At 39.1% G+C, this 21,544-nt stretch overlaps 1 long non-coding RNA gene and 1 other non-coding gene across 2 annotated transcripts; both read left to right on the top strand.

Moving 5' to 3' along the window:
- LOC142872459 (small nucleolar RNA U13) lies at positions 1–104 on the top strand. The gene has a single exon (XR_012920716.1). It is a non-coding gene; the product is annotated as a small nucleolar RNA U13 (small nucleolar RNA).
- A 4,317-nt stretch (positions 105–4,421) lies between these two features.
- On the top strand, positions 4,422–19,648 carry LOC142872344 (uncharacterized). The gene is made up of 3 exons (XR_012920542.1): positions 4,422–4,572; positions 5,397–5,547; positions 16,542–19,648. It is a non-coding gene; the product is annotated as an uncharacterized LOC142872344 (long non-coding RNA).
- The last annotated feature ends 1,896 nt before the right edge of the window (positions 19,649–21,544 follow it).

Here is a 21,544-nt window from a genome sequence, read left to right as displayed (position 1 = left end):
ATCCTTTTGTAGTTCATAAGCGTGATGATTGAGTTTTCACGTGCATGTCTGAGATGTGCCTCCTTCAAACTTTGTTACAACGCTGGCACATTACCCATCTGACGTAAAAAATAATAATGATAGTAATTCAGTAACCTTTCATCCCAAGGATATCAAATTGCTCCTCAGTGTATTCTCATGGGGACCTTTTCCCAAGGCTTGATCTCCTTACCCTAAGTGTTAGGATATACCTTTTCCTCTTTGCAGTATTCTGTGACAGTATGTCAGCAATTAGTGAAGATGAAGATCAGAACAGCCATTCTCAGTTTAAGAAGCACAGATGAGCCTCAGACCTTGGATCCCCTTCACCCAACCCGTTGAGGCTCTGCCTGAAGAACCAACCAACGTTCCCACTCTGATATTTTAGTGACTGCAGCATCTTATTCCTTTTTTCTAAATTAAATACCACAGATGCTCCAATTTCATGGCTTGGTTCATGCACAATGAACTCACCACTGCATCCCATGCCACTACCTGTTTTGTACAATCATTTTCTAATTCTAATTGTCAAAAACTAAGTTATATTTAGTTCTCATAAAGGAGTGCAGGAAGAAAAAAAAACTAAGTTATAGAAAATGCACAGATCCATTATCTTCTCTGTAGAGGTAAAACAAAAGTAGCCATATGCTTGTTGGCAAACATGTTATACTTTATGAATCCTAAGTGATGTACTCTCTGGGCTTGCTGCCGCTGGACATTTTGCTAATAACCCTACTCTTTTTAATATGGTCCACCAAGTTCTTTTTTGCTAGTAAGCTGGGTTCCACATATTTTTCTTTTTTCCTTTTTTCTTTCTTTTTTGTTTTTTAGAGATAGGGTCTTACTGTGTTGCCTAGGCTGGAGTGCAATAGCTCTTCACAGGCGTGGTCATAGCACACTACAGCCTCAAACTCTTACGCTCAAGCAATCCTCCTGCCTCAGCCTCCCGAGTAGCTGGGACTACAGGCACCAGGCACATGCCACCCAGACCAGCATCCCACATATTTTTCTAACCATTGTCCCTTCTGTCCCAAATTTTCTTCAAAGGAACCGAACTCAGCTAACTTGTCATCATACATTTAAAATGACATTTAGCTTTTGGAATTAAGGTGGAAAGAAAAGGACAACTCATTTGCTAATTGTTGTTCACCATTACAAATATTAGGTCTTTGGTGGATGGAAACACCAAAACCCTTGTTTAATAATTTATTAAGTTACCATATACTTAATTTCATTTTCCCAAATCTCCATTTCTTTCTCTCTGGCTTTTCACCTAGCTTGTGAATTCCTAGTTTTACAGTACTTTTATATGATACTGACTTTTTAAGGATATAAGGAACTTCAGAACTCAAACATTACGCCCACAACCCTTGTGTAGTGATGCCTGTAGCAGAAAAGGGCCCATAAGTTTGATATATTTATCACTCAAAAATCATTCCTAGAGAATTCTCATAAAACTAAGAACAAGGCCATTTTTAAGTTCTTCGGTGACGCCCTTACTTTTATGCCCCAGTCACATTTAATTCTTTGGTCCTTTGGATAATCTGTCAGATCTACTATAGAAAAGGTGATTTTTGTTTTTTTTCTTGTGAAAAACATGTGAAGAGTCAGGGTTGAGTTGCATTTGAATAGTTGGCATACTGCTATGTTTTATAGCTATTCAGTTAAATATTAATTTTAATCAGGTTAAAAATATTTTTGAGGCTCTTGAAATGCTAGTAATCCCTAGATTCTAGATCATTAAGTGCTTAATAAATTAGAAATAGCAATACTATTGCTGGAGAATGTATCATCTGGAAAAAAATGTCGGTCACCCTACCTGCAAGTCCTCTATTCACAATGTAATAGAAGAAACACAATAAAATGATCTCTTCTACAAGATTACCCAAAGCCCCTAGCATTCCTGCAGGCATCCCCTGAGGACTCTTATACAAGGTCACTTACAATTGCTGAAAGTCTTTTACTGTGCCAGGATCCAGGTGGGCACTGCTGCCATGATCTAGTCCCCGATGACCTCTCTCTTCAGTTTGGCCAGCTAAGTTCCTTCTCCTCTGCTGGTGCCCTGGCCCTGCCCCTTCTCTGCTCTCAGATCACTGGAAAATTGCAGTTGACTCTGGACCCTAGAGATAGACCCAGGGGAAGCCTAGAGCCCTCCACTCTGCTCTCCGACCAGTGGTCACCAGCCTTTGCAGCAGCCCTAAATGGCTCTAGAGGTGCAGCTGCTCAGTCTCCTCCTCTTGCATCTCTGCTCAGTCATCACAATGTCTCCAGGTCAGGGTCTGTGGTCTCCTCCCAGAGAGACACACCCTTCTCCCTATCAGGGCAATACCTGGCTAGACTAGAAGTTTATTTAAACATCTGCCCCTGTGATGCCCAGAATGTGGGTCCCTGTTTATGTATCCTTCTCCTCCTAAATTGGGGCCACTTCACCCCACTTGCCTCTGAACCTGACTCAAGAAATGTTAGCTCCATGGCCTATTTCTCTGGACACAGCCTGCCTCCAGGATAATCTCAGACCAGATCACCTCCTGTTTGACTCAGACTCAGGGCCCCCCTCCCCCCAAGGGAGAAGCATATAGAATTAGGCTCCCAGACCAGCAATCTAGAAGTCTAGTCTCATTGGTTGAGGTTCTGCAGTGTTCCAGGAGCCTTGGAATCTCTGGGCTACAGGGTTCCTTGACTCACTGATTTTTCTGTTCTGCTACAACAGAAGGGCCAAGTTCTCCAGTTCAGTCCTCACTTTATCTTCCGCTGCCTCCCTGCTTTAGAAACTAAGCCTTGCTGTCTTGCTTTTGTCAATTCTGTATTCACACCCCTACACAACACTGAATGGCCACCTGTCTCCAGATGGTTCTCCCTACTATTCAGAGTCCTTCTCTGCCAGCCTGCCTGCAGAATTGGAAACCCCAGTATGACCATTCCCAAAACTAGAAACCAGACTGCACTATCTCCAGGGGCACTGTTTCTACACCTCTCAACACTCAGTCAAGCCAACCTCTGCAACTATCACAGACACCCTTCCCTCCATCACTTCTCCTCTTCCCCCCACATTTCTGGCCATGGTGATCTGGGCTTTTGCCTTTCATTCCTTACTTACCCAGCCTTGCTGAAGTTTTAACATGCTCTTGACAGTCCCTGCCTGAACTATGCCAGGCAGAAGAAGGGCCAATTCCAGGGTTACGTAATCCCTGGATAGTCTTTTAGAGGCCTCATCCCATATTCTATCAAACATTGGAAAATGTAGCCATATCCTGCATGAAAAATACAATGTTGTGAAAAATTAAAGGGATATATATAATATTCCTCTTGAAATATTTATTAATTTCATTTTGTAGTTTCCTTTGTGTTTCAGAACCAGGACGTTTTCTTTACCAGCTTTCAAAACAATTTGATAAAATCTGGAAATACTTATGGGCCCTGGGCACTGCACCTGTGGTGAGAACCTGAGCCTTAAAGGATTTTAAAAAATGCCTCTGGGAGGGACGTAAACACTTCCATATGTCTCTATGACTCAGTTTCAAGCCCCTCATCCCCATAATCACTTAAATCTCTTTCTTGCCTAGTTTTTAATAACCTAATGGGCTTCGTTGTCTGATGCCCTGCCTCAGCCACTCACCTTTTACCCCAGTGCCCACACAGGCACTCCCCCTATTCCCAGTGACAGCTGGCCTACCTGGATTGCAGGAGCATCACCAACCCTTGGATTCTCTTTCACAGCTCTCCTTTCATCTCGGAGGACCCTGACCCAGGGGACTGCTACTTTGGATTATGGTATCTGTTCCCCTGACCCTATAGAAACAATGATGTTCTCCTCAGACTGGACTCTTTTAAGGCCGCAGCTTCATCCAGCTCTCTGATCGCCTCCTCACCCTCGGCCAAGAGCCAGGTCCAATACTACATGTTGGATGCTTCACTATTGCCCTGCCTGCTGGGACTAACCAGCAAAGTTCACTTGCGTCCGAAGCAGGATAGCTACCAGAAATCACACTTTAAATTTTCCTACTTAAATGGCTGCTCACATTTCTCAGTGCTTTGAGTGTCTCCTTCTCTAAAGGAGGCTCAGTTACATAGAGCATCACTGCTATACTTCTCTGTGGCTTTGCTGATCACTCATAATGCGGATTGAGAACACATACAAGAAAGCCAAATTGTCCCCAGCAATTACCCCAGATTGTATCTCTTCTAAATATTAACCATTACTCAGTTGAAATAGCCACTAGCAGTTTGGCTTTTACTTTTCAGGATTTCTGTGGTCTTTATATTAGTGATTCTGCAATTTCAGTATATTTCTTAAAATTGAATTATGTATATTCTGTGTATACAGCAAGCCAGTTAAGAGAGAGAACCTGCAATGGTATATTTTTGTCTCTTTAATCTCCTTTCTCAATTTTTTTTTCCCAGAAAGAAAATTAAGCTAGCCGTTTACAAATTGTGTTCTGCTACAGACTCAAATTTTGAGAGGAAAGCTGATGAATGCTTTTATTTTCATGTTGTCAAGAGCTCAGCAAGAATTTGTCCCTATTTTGACTGCAGAGCCTACTATGTGCAAAGCAGGTGTGAAAAAATCCCCACTTCCTTTATAAGTACCTATTCAAGCTCTTTTCTTTCTTTTTTCTATTTTTAATACTTTCAGTGGTAATCACTTAACCCTAAAAGGTTTAGATATTTATACAAAAAGTTTCTGTGCTTCATTTGTCAAATTCTCTTTCTCTCTTTTCTTAGTTTGATTTTTATTTTATTTTACTTATTGTTTGGTTCAGGATAGACTTAACATCACCTTTTTGCAGGAAAACATTATTAAGGTCCTAGAATATTTACTTGATGCCTTAAACCAATTGTGGTTCTTTTGGCGTAATATCCACAGGCCACGTGATACTGTGCCTGTTTGCCTTCAGAGTCTTGCCTTGCCCTTCTCTGCTCCTTATCTTAGTTGTCTTCTGCAGGCTATTCCCAGACTCCTGTGTCAGCTGGCTTCCTTCTGGGTTAGGCCAACAGGGAGCACTGTCAGGTGATTGGAGGGTAGAATAAACCAGTGTATATTCATCCCCTCTCTTTCTGCCTCAGGCACTGTCCCTTGCAGCAACTGTGTCTCCTGGAGGCTCTATCTCCTGCTGGACAAGCCTACCTGTGGAATCAAGCCTGGACTCTGGCAATAGTATCCTGGGGGCTGGCAATTACACCTCCCTCCCACCTGGCAATTACACCTCTCTCCCACCTGCTTAAAAATCTAATAGCTTCTTTGGTTGCTAGTCCCTGGATTCTTCTCAGTTTTTCCATCACATGTGCAATGGATTCCTTGCATCAACTTCTTTGTCTGAAGTACTAACTGTGGTTTCTGTTTTTCTGATTGGACTTTTCCATTTTATGTTTTCCTAAAGGTCTTACCCTGCTTCTAGGAGAAGGAATGATTTTCATTTAAGTACTGCACCCTAACCAATTGTGCGACTGGAGCTCCTAAGGAATGATTTTCACAGGAAAGCAGTCACATTAAATTTAGGAATCTGTGCTCCTCCAGATGGCTTGAGGATTGTGAGTGTTTTTACCATTCCTTATGCCCCATGCTTGCTCCCCACGTCACACATACCCAACCTATCTCCCCTCCCACTCTTAGAGCATGATATCTGTCTTCTGGGGTCACATCCCCAAAGGTGCACAATGATTTGTTTTTGTTGATTTTTTTTTTTTGCAGGGGGAAGGGAAGTTTTATTACTTTTCCAGCAAAGAAGGAAAAATGGTAAACCTTCTCATTTCAAAATCCAAATTTCCTGAACATTTGTAGAAATATGGAGCTTTTAAAGCAGGGATCCTCAAACTTTTAAAATAGGGGGCCAGTTCACTGTCCCTCATATTGTTGGAAGGCTGGACTATAGTTTAAAAAAAACTATGAACAAATTCCTATGCACACTACACAAATCTTATTTTGAAGTAAAAAAGCAGGCAAAAACATCCGCATGTGGCCCACGGGCCATAGTTTGAAGATGCCTGTTTTCAAGGATGGGTTCTCAGCTTCAAGCAATATTAACCATTGCTTAACCCTAAAAGGTTTAGATATTTATACAAAAAGTTTCTGTGCTTCATTTGTCAAATTCTCTTTCTCTCTTTTCTTAGTTTGATTTTTATTTTATTTTACTTATTGTTTGGTTCAGGATAGACTTAACATCACCTTTTTGCAGGAAAACATTATTAAGGTCCTAGAATATTTACTTGATGCCTTAAACCAATTGTGGTTCTTTTGGCGTAATATCCACAGGCCACGTGATACTGTGCCTGTTTGCCTTCAGAGTCTTGCCTTGCCCTTCTCTGCTCCTTATCTTAGTTGTCTTCTGCAGGCTATTCCCAGACTCCTGTGTCAGCTGGCTTCCTTCTGGGTTAGGCCAACAGGGAGCACTGTCAGGTGATTGGAGGGTAGAATAAACCAGTGTATATTCAATAAAACAGTGTATATTACTGTTCAATTACAGTTGATAATTCTCATCATCCCATCTCTGCTGAAGACAATCTTATTACCTCTGCCAGGACCTTCCTTTACCAGGTCCAGGCTGGGCCATCTCCTGTTGCACAAATAAACAAATTATTTACCTGCCCCTCTCAACCACTGGTCTATGACAGGGATATAGACTTTAGTTCTCAAAAAGGAATGGAGGATGTTTTAGAGAGAAAATATTTTTGCCATTTTTTTTCCAGGCTATTCCCTCTGTTACATATTCCCCACTCAATATTTCCCTTCTATATTATGGGAGGAAGTGCAACATAGTCATCAAGCTAATTCCTGCCGATTTGGGGAGGTGTCTCAGATGGAAGGTTTATACTTATGTATAACATTACAAAGCTTTGACAGTATATTTACAATAACACATTACCAGGTGAAAAAAGGTTATAGGTAACAACTATAGCAGTGAGGATTCACAAGTTAACATGGACTATCACCTTGTACACAATGTCTGATACAGGGCTGGGCTAGCAAGAGGCACAGGACCTCTGAGTGCAGAGCTACTTGCACTCTGTAGGCAATCTAAGATACCAGCTTCTGTAAATTCAGAAATAATACACAGCACTGAACAAAGTTTAGAATGACAAATACAAATACAGATCAACAGAAGAGGCAATAGCCTGGGGAAATCCTCACTTAAGGAGTTGTATCTCTATCCTATAGAAAGAACAAATAATCCAAGAAAGAAGAGCAAAAGAATATCAACATTTTCATTTTTTTCTTTCCTTAAGCAGTTGCTTTATATCATCTAAAGGCTGGCCCCTCAGCTGGGGACCTGGGTCCTCTGCTTTCATGGGACACCTCTCTACTTTGGTGTGATGGATCTACCCCAAATTTTCATTTCTCACAATTTCAACAAGGTGTGAGTTGTTAGAGGCACTTCATAGGGTCTCTTTCATTTTGTTTCCAACTGGGGCAAAGACCTGAAGAAGGCAAACTCATACACAGTGGTTGGGACCTGACCCACTCATCTTGCATATTGCTCTGCCCTGTTATTTTTTACTCATGTTTGTATTACCATACTTACCTCAAGGTGTTCGGAAGAGTCTCTCATAAACTGTTTCTTAGGGGCTTAACTTAAGCCTGTTTTTGAGGAATATCCTTATTCAGAGAAGGACAAACAGCAATATCCTATTCTTCTTTTCTGCTAAGATTGCTTCAGGTCATTATACATGAAACATCTAACCTTGAATAAATCAAACATTTTCTACCCAATAAGCCAGCACATATAGGATCTTGTCCTATATACCTGATCTTTGACAAAATAATTTTTACAAGACAGTACAGTTTAAAATTTCATTTAAGAGCCACTTTTCCTCACACTCCAGTATATACATTGGATTATTATAAAACCATTTTCCTTAGATGTAGGTTTGCAGCTATAGGGTAACCATCCAGCCAAAAATTTACCCAAGGAACTTTTAGATGAAACTTTCCTATGTTGCAACAAAATGTTAGGAACATACACAGACAATACAGAGAATCCTTAATGTGAAATGCCAGGCCTATTTAACAAATAGGAAACAAAAGCATCAAGCCACCCAATTTGCACCTCAACAGCCAAGATGCCCTGCCATAGGGCTGAAAGGTTCACAAATGGGAAACCAGAGGGGATAAAATCCACCCCCCCATTCCTTGGGAAACTTTTCCGAAATGGTGGCCTAGTCTCCCCATTCCCTGAGAATTCCCAAAGAGTTTCAAATTCAAACCAGGTCCCCTGCCCCTCTAAACCACTACATTTCAACCCACAAACAGCACCTCCAAACCAACAGGGAGATCTGAACCCCACACCAAAAACAGTTGGAAACCGGATCTTGGCATCCTAGGGGGCTTTACTTACAAATGGCCATGGCTGTTGCAATGCTTCCCAAATCTGTTTCCTCCTCCTCACCCTAGTCCAGATTGGTTGGAGCTGCTGCGTCTATCCAGAAAGAAAACAACTGGACTTCCTGTGGCAAAACAGGCCCCAGCAGCTGCTAGGAATCTGTTTCTTATATGAAGAGGTGATGCTCTTACCCATGGCTTTTCCCAGAGCTGCTCCCTGCCTCTTCTAGCAGTCCCAGGGAGTCACCAGGAAGCTTATGGTCCTAACCAGGAAGGCCAACTCTGTTACCAAAAACTGGGCACTTGTCCACAAGGCCAAATCAGAAGGATAAAGGCAAATGGTTTGGTGAGGAGAAAAAAGTAGTTTTATTACTTTGCTTGCAGAGGAGAAAAAATGGTAGACCTTCTCATCTCAAAATCCAAATTTCCTGTTTTTGTTGATTTTTAAATCCTTTTTTATATAGTATCCTTAACAAGAGTGTCACAGCTGTAGGACAGCAAAAAGAGCACAGGATTTTTCATTCAGAATTTGAATTTGTGTGGCCTTGTTTGAATCCCTTAGCCTCTTTCTGCACAACGATGCCCTCAGTAGTAAAACAGGGAAAAAGATAACTTCATAGATTTATGAGGATAAAATGAAATAAAACATGAAAGAATTGTTTAAATGCTAAAATTATAAGCAAATGTAATAGGTTTTTGTTTTGTTTTGTTTTGTTTTTGAGACAGAGTCTTACTCTGCTGCCTCGGCTAGAGTGCTGTGGCATCAGCCTAGCTCACAGCAACCTCAAACTCCTGGGCTCAAGCAATCCTGTCTCAGCCTCCCAAGTAGCTGGGACTACAGGCATGGGCCACCATGCACAGCTAATTTTTCCTATATATTTTTAGTTGGTCAATTAATTTCTTCCTATTTTTTAGTAGAGATGAGGTCTTGCTCTTGCTCAGGCTGGTTTCAAACTCCTAACCTTGAGCAATCCTCCCCCCTTGGCTTCCCAGAGTGCTGGGATTACAGGTGTGAGCCACCATACCTGGCCATAGGTTATTATTTTAAAAGAGCAAATAATCCTAAATTAGTTATTTTTGTTGAAACAGATGTGATTTTAAAAGTTAACGCAAAGATATTTCTCAACTGGAATTTATATAGAAGTTTAACAGCATCACACAGCCTTGATCTAACACATGATTTCTCAGTCTCAGTTCTATTGACCATTAGGGCTGGATAATTCTTTGTTGTTGGGAGCTGTCCTGGATGTTGGAAGATGGTTAGTTCATCCCTGCCAGGAGCACCCACCTGTGTAGTTGTGACAATCAAAACACATTGCCCACATATTGCTAAATGTCTACTGGGAAAAAGAGGATAAAAGCACTCCAAGTTGAAAACCACTGATTTAACAAAACGTATTTGAAAAAAATGTCACCTCTTTTTTTTTAATTTAAGTTGTTAAAAAAATTAAAAGGAGCCTGGCTTTCCAAAGATGATTTGGAAAAAGACTTTTAAAAATGTAGTTCACGCATGAACCATAACCTTATAGATCCATAAATGCTGCAGGGAAAGTGGTTATTGTCACAGCAGTGGTGTGTGTTACTAAGTATTTATGTTGGAGAAGCTAGCCTTCCTGTTAAGTATTGTGGTTGGACTGCCTAACTAAGATGGGCTTTCTTCTTCATACAGTTAATACCTTTGTTATTTTTACTAGGTATTAAAAAACCACACTAAGTGCTTTATATCTGACTTTTGTATGTTGAAATCCTTTGATGTCATTTAAAAGGCAAAGAAACTCAGATTGAACATTAGTAGCAACATGTATTTCACTCATAACATGACTCAGATATTCTGGGCTTGTACTTGTATAAACTACCATGAGTAGGTGCAGGAATTATAATTTTATGAGCATCACAGCTAGGTCTTAATCTGCAGAATCCTTCATATTATTATCATTCTTATTATGATTCTCTTAGCTACCATTTAATTTCTAGGAAACTATAAACCAAACCATAACTATTTAAAGTCTGTATTACTGTATTTAAAATATTGATCACAGCTTTCCAAACATGTCTCTTTTAGCTTATAGCAACAGGTTTCCAAGATCAGTTTCCCATCTCCAACTGTGTCAGTTAGCTTTCTTCCTACCTTAAGAAAATATTGACCAAAGCAAGCTGCAAAACAGGTGAAACAGGTTGTAGTAAAAGGATTACTTTTGCTGAGAAGACAGATGAGATGTACTGTCCTTGACATGAGTATATTGCTGAGTTTTGTGAACACACAACATCTCACCATGGGTAAAAAGAATACTTATTGCTTCAGGAGAATTACACTTATTTTCTTATCAATGATTCTCCTGGTTAATCTTCTTTTGGGGGACCATGAGCCCCCTTTGAAGGACTTATGGGCATTAATAATAATATCACTATATAGTAATTATTAATATATATTGTTCTTCTTTAAAGATATGTTTGTCATAAGGTATTTCAATAAAAACAGTCTTATAATTGAGGTGGGTGGTAGGAGTTTAGGATGCAAACAGTGCAATTAATTTGGGCCAGAAAGTTAGGACACCTTTATTTGCTGTCATACATTTGAACTTTAATGACTTTGGACCAGGCTTACCTCTCTAGTTCACTACCATTTCCTCATCTCATCACATATGACATCTGGCCTACACTTCCCATCTATTGGGGCCCTGTGTAGGCATTTGGATCTGTAAATTCTGCCAGGACAAAACTTGGGCTAGCAACCCACACTCTAAATGAGCATTCCCCAGTGGAATTCTTTTGTTTCCAGAAAAGGAATCTATTTGAGGCATCAAATCCCTCATTCTCATCATAAACAAGGAAGAAAAGGCATTGATGATGGACCATTTCAGAGTCCTTCCTGCTACCTCTGATTAAGAAAACATATATGGCCAAGATGGAGTAACAGGAACTGGATTTATCTTCCTGCCTATAACAACCAAACAACAAAACAGCAATAAAAGCAGACAAAATACATAAACAATGGTTTTAGAGACACTGGATATCAAGCAATGACGGACAGTGATTCTTAAAAGATAGGAAATAAAAGAGACAGGGCCTACTATTGTCCTAGCTTACTAACTTGGGAGAGTTTTCAGATCATGACATATGGTAGGGAAATTGAGGTAGAGTCTGGTTATGAACCTGAATTGAGGAGACAGAACTGAGAGTCCAGGGATATCAAGGCAGTGAGATTTCATAGGCCAAGGTTGATAAAGAGGAGAAAGAGCTACATGGAGAGAAGCCTGGGGGTCTGCAGAAGGACCTTTGCCAAGTACTCAGAAGAGGAAACTACATGAAGTCTAGGAAAGAACCATCTGGAAGAATAGAGCCTGTGCCTGGAGCACAGACGAAGCCAGAAGGGTCAGGAATACTGCCTATTCCTACCACCAGCCAGATTGGAAAAACTGATAATTCACAGGCACCAGGTAGAGTACTCAAAAAAGGCTTGCCTCAGTGGTTGGGAATAATTAGCCCTAGCCTGACAACTGCTCGTAACCTGCCAAACAAACCATAAAAGCAAGACCTGAAAGGATCACGCTGTTTCTAAGTAACTTAACATCCTCTCTGAACATAGCTCGAGATTTGTGAGAATTCAAAAGTATCCAGCGCACAAGAAAGTAAAGTTCACAAAGTATGCTTGCAATCAAAGATTACCAGGCCTACAAAGAGATAGAAAAACACAACTCATAATGGAGAGAACCACCAGATAATTAAAATGAGCCCAAAATGGACAAAGATGATATAATTAGAGGAAAGGACACTAAAGCAATTATTGTGATAGCATTCCATATGTTCAGAAAGCTAAGTAGAAATGAAGTATATTTTAAAAAGACCCACACCTGGTCAGAATTTCTGGTGAGAATATAAAATAGCCGCCTTGGAAAACAGCCTGGTAGTTCCTCAAATTGCTGAACATATAGTTACTATATAACACAGTAATTCTCTTATGTATGTACCCAAAAGATATGAAAACATATTCACACAAAAACTCATATACGAATGTTCATAGTAGCATTATTCATAATAGCCAAAAGGTAGAAATAACCCAAATGTCCATCTTTGATGAAAAGATAAACAGAATGTCATATATCCACATAATAATTGAGTACTATTCAGCCATACAAAGGAATGAAGTATGGACACATGCTACAACATGGATGAAACTTGAAAACATGCTAAGTGAAAGGACCCAGACACAAAGGATCACACATTGTATGATTTCATTTGCATGAAATGTCCAGAAAAGGCAAATCGATGGAGACAGAAAGATTAGTGATTGGCAGGGGTTGCGAGGGTGGAAAGTGACTGCTAATGAATATGGGGTTTCTTTGGGAGCTATTGAATATATTCTGGAATTAGATAGTGGTAATGGTTGTATAAGATTATGAATATAGTAAATACTACTAAATTGTATACTTTAAATGGGTAAATTTATATTATGTTAATTATGTCACAATAAGGATGGTTAAAAACAGATACAATCAGAAAAGAACCAATTTAGCTTTTCACCCCCAAATTAATTAGATAAACTCTCCTCCATTTCACTCCTCCCATTCTCTTTAACCCATCCCACCATTCCACTGATAGAATTTTCTCAAGGTCACCAATGATCTGAATTTGTCTGATTCACTATTAGATAAAATAGTTTATCACTGCATCCTTTTTGAAATATTTAATAGCATCTTTTTCTATTGGTTTTCATGAAATCTCACTCACCTAGTTTTCTCTTACCAGACTTTGTAGCCAGCTACATACTCATAATCTTCACTTAGATGTACATTAAGTGCCTAATACCTAAAATGTATATGACAGAATTCTTAACTACTCCCTATAATACTATTCTACAAACACACATCAGATAGGCATATACCTACTCTTCCCCTAGCCTCTCTCACAAAAGTTAACATATAATCATTTACTCAGGTGTTCAGGCCAAAATGTAAGGAGTCATTTACCATGTTTGATTGCTGTTTCTCCCTTAATACTACTACATTTAATCCATTGTGAAGTCTTAATAGTAATTCCTCCAAAGTATATGCTGAATCTGTCTCCATTCTCCAGTTACTTATTCAGAGGTCAGAGGGAACATGTGGAGTGGTGCCTGAGGGATTAGATTCTATGTAGTCTTGTGGGCCATTGTGAGAACTTTTACCTCTACTCCAAATGCGATGCAGAGTTTTGATCAAAGTAGTAACATGATCTGACTTAAGTCTTAAGAGGATCACTCTGACTTCTGTGGTAAAATTAGACTGGGGATGGGGGATGAAAATAGGGAAGCTATTGCAATTTAAAAAAAGGGTGGTGGTTTGAACCAGGATGTTGGCAATGGAGGTGGGGCACATTTGGATAAGAGGAGATAAGAAGTTTGGTTTTTAACATTTCCGGTTAGAACTATTCATCAGATATTCAGCAGAGATATTAAGAAGGATGTTGGATATATGAGTCTGGAATTCAGAGGTGAGGTCCACACTGGTTAAATAAATTCTGGAGTTGTCAGTTTATATGTGATATTTAAAGCCATGAAACTCAATCACCAATGTAAGCAGCACAGATAGAGAAAAGTCTATGGGCTTGAGCCCTGGGGCCCTCCAATAGTTAGAATCAAGGGGATAAGGCAAAACCAGCTTAGGAAGCTGTGACAAAATAGCCACTGAAGTAGGATAAAAACTATATGAATGTATTATCATCTTAAGATGGGCAAGATTGCAGTATATTTGAATGCTGAAAATGTTAATTTACCAGATAGAAATCTTGTCTACACTATTAAAGAATCAAAGCTCCAGTTTCATAAAATGTTATTAATAAAACCATGTTATAGAAATATCTGCTTCAACAATGTCAATATCATTTTATAACAATATGTATTTTTTTTTAGGGAACTATGTTTTTTTATTTTGGCATATTATGGGGGTACAGATTTTAAGGTTTCAATAAATGTCCTTTCCCCTCCTCCCCTCACAAGTCTGAGTTTCCAGCATGACCATCCCCCAGATGGTGCACATCTCACTCATTATGTATGTATATATCCGCCCCCCCCCCCCGCCCCCTCCCACCTGCCCAATACCCTATTACTGTAGTACCTATGTGTCCACTTAGGTGCTGCTCAGTTAATACCAGTTTGCTGGTGAGTATATGTGGTGCTTGTTTTTCCATTCTTGGGATACTTCACTTAGTAGTATGGGTAACAATATGTATTTTTAATAGTAAATTTTATTTTCTGTATCCCTATTTTCCATCAGAGACAAGAATTTCTCAAAGTCTGGCTTGAGATGCCTCCCAACCTTCTTGAGACTATGTGTAGAAATACCACTCCCCACTTTTTAGTGCATACTGTATCTGTTCCTGTGGAAAATCAGGGTTAAACTGGCCTATGCTTGGTGGACAGTGATAGCTTTCTCTAGAGCTGCATAGTGTAAAGGCCATGATTCCCATTTGGAAATATCCAATTTCAGGTTTCCTGTATCCTTTTTTCACTCCTTCTAGTCTCATCTACCAAGGGGCACAGGCAGCATAACAAATTTCTTACCATACTGCACTAGTACATGCTACCATATCTTTCTGTAGAGCAATTTCATTTTTGTGTGTGTCTCTGATTACAATTCTTGACTTGAATTTTATCCCAGACCAGAATATATTCACTACAATATTTGGGAATTGTATAATTATCCACATTGGTGTGAGAATCTAAATTATTGCCGGTAATGCCTCCTATTATTATTTATTGCTTTATTAAGGAGAAAAATGTGTACTATTGCCCATATTACTCTACAAAACCTTTTAAAATTTTAACTATGAAGTTGTTATTGTGAATACACTCTTTAATCATCTTCATCTAGCTTGGCAATTTCACAGAACTCAATTACTGTTGGTGTCTATGGCCTGGTTTATAGGAAGATGGCTTAAATGGGATACTGTTCCAGAAGAGAAGCAGCATGGTGTGGTAGATCAAGGCCCTTCACCAGAGGCAGGTGTCCTGGATTCTCATACCCTCTTATTTGCTATGAGAGCAAATAACATTGAATTTCACTCCATAAAATGAAGACATGGCCTAATTACATCTTATTGGCCAGAACATAGAGGAATACAGCAGGATAATCTCTTTGGGCCTCTTCTAGCACTAAAACCATTGGCTGTCTTAGAATCAGAGTCATATTAAAACAATGAAAGTTGTAAAAATTACTTGTGCCTATCTATTCAAAACCCCTAATTAGATAGAAAAAGTTATTATCCTTTTAGAAAGAAAAATACCTTATCTACCAAAAGCTCTTTCTATTTTAATTTTGTTGTATGACTCTGGGAAATAAAATAAAGAAAGCCACTGAATGAATGTTCTGTGAATTGGATAGCCTTTATAAGGAGTGACTTCATATTTTTCCCTTGCAAGTATAACTGAGGGATGGATGAAGATTTATTCCAAGTTTTCCAGGTTGCTATACCGGTAGACCAAGAGGAAAGTAGTTGGACTGGATGGCTGACAAAAGCTGTTTTGGTACTGTAAGTCACGCTTACATGCACTTTAAGTCTTCTCTTACCAAAGAAAGCAGAATGACAGTACATTTAGATTTGGAAAAGCGCTGATTGATAGAACACCCTGCCACCAACACTCTGGGATCAGTTGGGATGAAACAGGTAAAAAAAAAAAAAAAAAAAATCCCCAAATACCTTCAGCCAGTTCATTAAAAACATATCTGTTTGAAATGTCTCTTTTTTTGATTTGTGGCTTTTTCTTGATGACTTCTCCAGACATCTGCTTTTATTTCCCTACAAGTTTTTTCAAAGGATAATGAAAGGTGGGTAAAAAAGATTTTTTTCCGGGCTCTACATGAAAAAGAAAGTGTAGATTATTTGTGTCCTTGCTTTGATCATTCTTTCCATCATTCTCCAGTAGGCTTCACAAACTATTACTGAGATCAAAACATAACAATTCCTGTTATGCTGAACAAATATCTGCCTGAGTAAATGTGTAGAAGTTTCTTTTCATTCACCTGCTCAGGAGCATAGTTCTTAGAAATATATAGCATAGAACTTCCAGAACCTTATTCATTAAAAACTCTGATTCCTTACTGACGAGGGTTCCTTGGACTCTTAGCGTATATAACAGCTTTGAAGGACTCAAGTGTCACTTATTTTTATGTAGCTACAGACATGTACCTGTTGTCCTTAATGATTTCATTTTCCTTACTTTTGTCTTCCCCAGGTGCACCAAGCTGGAAGCAATAATATCCTTCTCATGCTGAACTCAGCTGACCCCAGTTTCCTAGCAGAGCCTAGTAAGAGCAGTTTCCTTAGTGCCACCTACAGACAGAGTCTAGAACTATTCCTCCTGGTTTGTAATTGGCATGGTCCTGCCAAATTCCTGGAGCATATGGGACTTTTGTTGCAGAAATTTTTTTCTCCCCTGTTACCCACATATTAGTCCAAGTCATGAATTTGCTATGCTTTTCCTGTTGGGCTTGAGATACTCCCTAAGCTGCAACTCACTTGGCTGTGACTCCAACTCCCTGTTTGGCTTGTACCAAGCCTCTTTCCTATGGATTCTGGCTCTTGGCAAGAAGCTTGCTGTGAAGAGAACTATACTCAATATCAGATGGACTCCTGACACTGTTCCCTACCTGACTGATGGGGACCCTTCGTTACTTAGCCTTGGACTGCCATATCCTTTGGCTTTTAGGCATTGAACTTCCTGGCTACTCCCCCAGAAGCTAGCTGCTCAAGATTGGCTGGTATTCTTCACAGTCTCAGCTTTTCCTTATTTCTTATTGATAGAAGTTGCTAAGTTATCAGCATGCCTCATGTTTCAGTCTGTCTAATTTGTGATACTATGGTGTTTATCTCTATATGTGCCTATAAATGCATTTGTTTCCATTACTGTAAAACAAACACACTAAAGAATAAGGCATTTAATCTCCAACTTTCCCTAGAATCCTCAGGTGATGTGGAAGAAATAGTCTCGAAGCCCCTTGAACTCCTTTAAGCCACTACTCAATTGATCCTAGAGAATTGTACTTACTATTTATAACCTGTCCATCCACGTCTGGATCTATGCCTTGCCTACGTGAAACTTCATACCTACCTGAGGTCTAATAGAATGCACTGCTCATAATTCCTTGCTTAATTTCATTTAATTTCAAGTAATTTCATTTAATTTCAAGTAATTTCATTACTTGAGGGTCTTAGGACTCCCCGGGACTGCAGAAGGCATTCCTTTTCCTAACAATCTAATTTACACCTGAAGTTACTTTAAATTTAGTCTTTGGCCCAGTTGAACAGATACCATGATACTGATGTCTAAATAATGTGATTTTATTTTGTAGACTCTCATAGCTGAGAGACATCAAAGTTGTCACTCTGGTACTGGAAATTTATTCCCTACAGCACAACTTTAGTAGTAGTGAATTTCTTTCCATCTACTCAAAGCATTTTTCTATTAACACAAGTGTTAGTTCTCCTTTGCCTCCCAGGCATCTTTTCCTTCCTGGCATCTTCCCCACATCATTTCTTCAATCCTGTTCAGAATCCTTTGTTTTCACTAATGCACCAAACCATGGTGAAGTATTCGTTGCTCAGACTTTCTTTACCTTGTCTTTTATAATGGACATTAGATTCTTGTTCAGAACACAACACTGATAATAATCACAGGCAAAAGCATAATCATGGCACATGCCAGGCCCTAGAACAGTTTCATTGCTATCCCTGCTTCCTGGGCTCACAGTGAACTATGGACAGACTTCTGTGGTTCTACCAGTAAACTGCCAGGCAGTTTTGTCTTAGTCACTAAGATCTCCTAGATATATTGTTTTGAAATCTGTCTGGCTTTTGTCTTCCTCTCAAGCTACTAGTCTGATACATGTTAGTAATTTTCATCCTATAAGTACCTGTCCCTTGTGGAAGTCAGACATTCTAGCCAGTATGGTTCACAGCTATTGTCCAGGGTGGGGCCGGGGGTGTTTAGTTAATCACCATCATCTTCCTTTATCTCTCTTTTCAGTTGAATCCCCTGTTTGCTTGACCATAGTCTTCCTCTTTTTTTATTTTTATGAACTATTCTCCACTAGTTGCCTGAGAAAGGTTGTGTGGGAGTATATCAGCCAGAGTTCAACCAGGAAAGTAGAACCAACAGGCAATATATACAAAGAGATTTATTTTAAGGAATTACCTTATTTGATTGTGGGAACTGGTTAGACAAGTCTAAAATCTGCACAGCATGCTGGAACTCTCAGACACAAGCTGAAGCTGCAGTTCACAGGTAGAATTTCTTCTTCCAGGAAACCTTAGTTCTGTTCTTAAACCTTTTGACTGAATCAGGGCCACTCAGATAATCTAAGATTATCTCTTTTAATTACAGTCAACTCATTGTAGATGTCTATTTATGTCTATTTTCTCTATTCTTTCTTTCTTTCTTTTTTTTTTTTTTGACAGAGTTTCTCTCTCTGTCACCCCAGGGTAGAGTGCCACAGTGTCAGCGTTGCTCACTGCAACCTCAAACTTCTGGGGTTAAGCCATCCTCCTGCCTCAGCCTCCTGAGTAGATAGGGCTGCAGGCACTTGCTACCACACCTGGATAATTTTTTCTGTCTTTTTAGTAGAAACGGTTGGTGGGGGGAGGGTGGGTCTTGGTCTTGCTGAGGCTGGTCCTCAAACTCCTGACCTCAAGCAAGCCTCCTGCCTCAGGCCTTCCAGAGTGCTAGGATTACAGGCTTAAGCCACCACATCCAGACTATTCTTTCTTTCCAGAGATCCCGAAGATTTCCTAGAAGTTGTAAGAAAAGCTTGGTGACCCACCCCTATTGATGGATAGAATTTACCTCAGATGACCTAGAGATTATGTCAAATGGTGTTGAGTAGATTTTTACAAATCTTTGTTTTTGTTAACACTTTTTCAAGCCTCCGTGTGAATTACTGTGTTTCTGTAAACACATTTCATCCTATTTACGGATAATAAATGGATTTAATTGATTAAGTTATGCTTTTTCTTATTTGCGTTTGATTCCTTGATTGGATTTGGATCTCCTCATGAAAAAAAAAAAAGATCTCTTGAATATGGAACTTCTACAGCTGGCTACTTTCATCTACTGTATTTCAATTCTTATTAGTTTCAATCTTGTTATTTTGGCCTTTTCTTGATCGGACTTAAGCCAGGGAGTCTCTAATTATAGCCATCCAGATAATATAAGCCACATATAAATTTATACTTCTAGTATAAAAATTCTAAGAATCTGAACATTCTGTTCTTTAATCATTAGAAAGCAACTGACAAAGTTTAGCATCCAATTTCCTGCTACTATGACAAATTCCCTCCTAAACAGCATGAGAAAAATACATTCCAGCTTCATCTACATTAGCAATGAATTTCAATTCATAACCTTACACAGTTGGCTTTAGAAGTACTCGCATTCCCTTCCCACATCCTTATCTATAGCTGCAGCCTCCAACCCATTCCCTGAGACATATGGTTCTACATTTCTTGGAAGGTCTGCTGCAATTCATTACTACATTCAAAATCCCTTGAGTCCAGGTACAATGCTGGGTAATTACTCCAATGTGGAGAAGAGTCAAGCTGCATGTGAACGTGCTTCTCCAGTAATTCTAACCCAAATCTTCAAAGTCACAACAGCATTTTTGCTTAGCTTTTAGAATCATAGGGTGGAAACTCAGTTAAATGCTTAGCATAATACTGCTTTGGACAGTAATTGCTGGGAGTACATGGGCTTTATTCAGCATCAAACTCTTGGTAAGCATTTAAAAATATTTCCACACCAAAGAAAAGGACTTGTCAATATCACTGCTACTGCTCAATAATAGTTTTGTCAACAAGCAAGTAGATTTGCCAAAGTGAAATATTCACTGTCAATCAGTAGTTGGGTCAACATCACTTATTGTCAAACTAATTTTATGCTGCTATGGAATCCATTTTACTCACAATCTTGTATAGAATCTCAATTTATAAAACAGAAAAGGACAGAGTTGCTCAGGTTGAAGAGTATGGGATACACAGGGAAGAGTGAGGTTAGCTTTCTCTTCATATCATGGTGGCCAGTAAAGCATATCTGCAGAATCCCAGAACTCTGCAGAGCATGCCAGGAAAACCATAAAATCTACATTATTTACAATAACATTTTGGTTATTTTCTTACTAACATGTTGGCTATTTTTGCCATATAGAACTGTCAAAAGACAAAATTACAACAAATTTTGTTGTAGATCTAATTGGATTATGTTTTGTTTTGTTTTTTGGTGATCCATGAATTGGGGCAGCCTCCATTCTTCAAGATAGAATGAAGCACCCACCAGGCAATGTCAGAATAGTGGGTTTTGTAAGGTGGGGACAAGAAAGCAGAATAAGATAAAAATAACTGATTGGTTAACGTCATGTTACTTCTTTGCACTGGTTAAAGCCGAGGGGACTTCCTTATCATACTGATTCAGGTAGACTGGAATCCTGTTTTCAAAAAAAATTGGTCTGTTTGGGATCTATTTGCTTCCTTAAACTTTAGTTTGATTATGTGGCATTTAGCATGAGTGACTCCATTTTGGTTTGGACTGGTTTGTTAGGGCCTAGTGTTGGAGCTCAGTTTAAAACAATGACCTCCCATAATGTTTGTTTAACAAAACGTGGCCAGTAAGCACCAGTGTTTGGCTTTTGAAGAACTCATTGTGCATAGCATTAAAATAAACACTGAGGGGAAGAAATTGGTATGGAAAATAAAATCTTAGAGCCTGGAGACAATATGAAATGAAAACATAAGAAGGAGACTGTTATGGAAAAAAAAATTCAAGCATGAATGAATATAATCACAGTCAAATATTTAAAAATACCCTAAGTAGAGCACACCTGATCTTGTCTAATTTTGGAAACAAAGTGGAGTTAATCATATTAGTAGGTTGATGGAAAATGCCTAGGGTTACCAAGTGCTGTCTACATACCAAATAGTTTGGGGGCAAAGATGTTCTTGTGTTCACCAGGAATCTATTAAACATAATGCTCTAACCACCAGCACTTTGGCATAGGTGTTTTGCTTCTGTGACCAATAATAAAACTGAGGCATACCATGATCCTAAAGTACTTTATGAGTCACCCAGAGATTATACTACATCTAGCAGACATACAGTTATATGATTATAATATAATTTAATAGAATATACCTATGGATTATTATTGTTGGAAATCTGTTGGAAACCTTATATGGTGTGACAGAAGCATA

This window comes from Microcebus murinus, chromosome 8 (genome assembly GCF_040939455.1).
Source record: "Microcebus murinus isolate Inina chromosome 8, M.murinus_Inina_mat1.0, whole genome shotgun sequence".
Lineage (NCBI taxonomy): Eukaryota > Metazoa > Chordata > Mammalia > Primates > Cheirogaleidae > Microcebus > Microcebus murinus.
The sequence above is the reverse complement of the archived record's forward strand: the minus strand, read 5'-3'. Positions and strand labels throughout refer to the sequence as shown.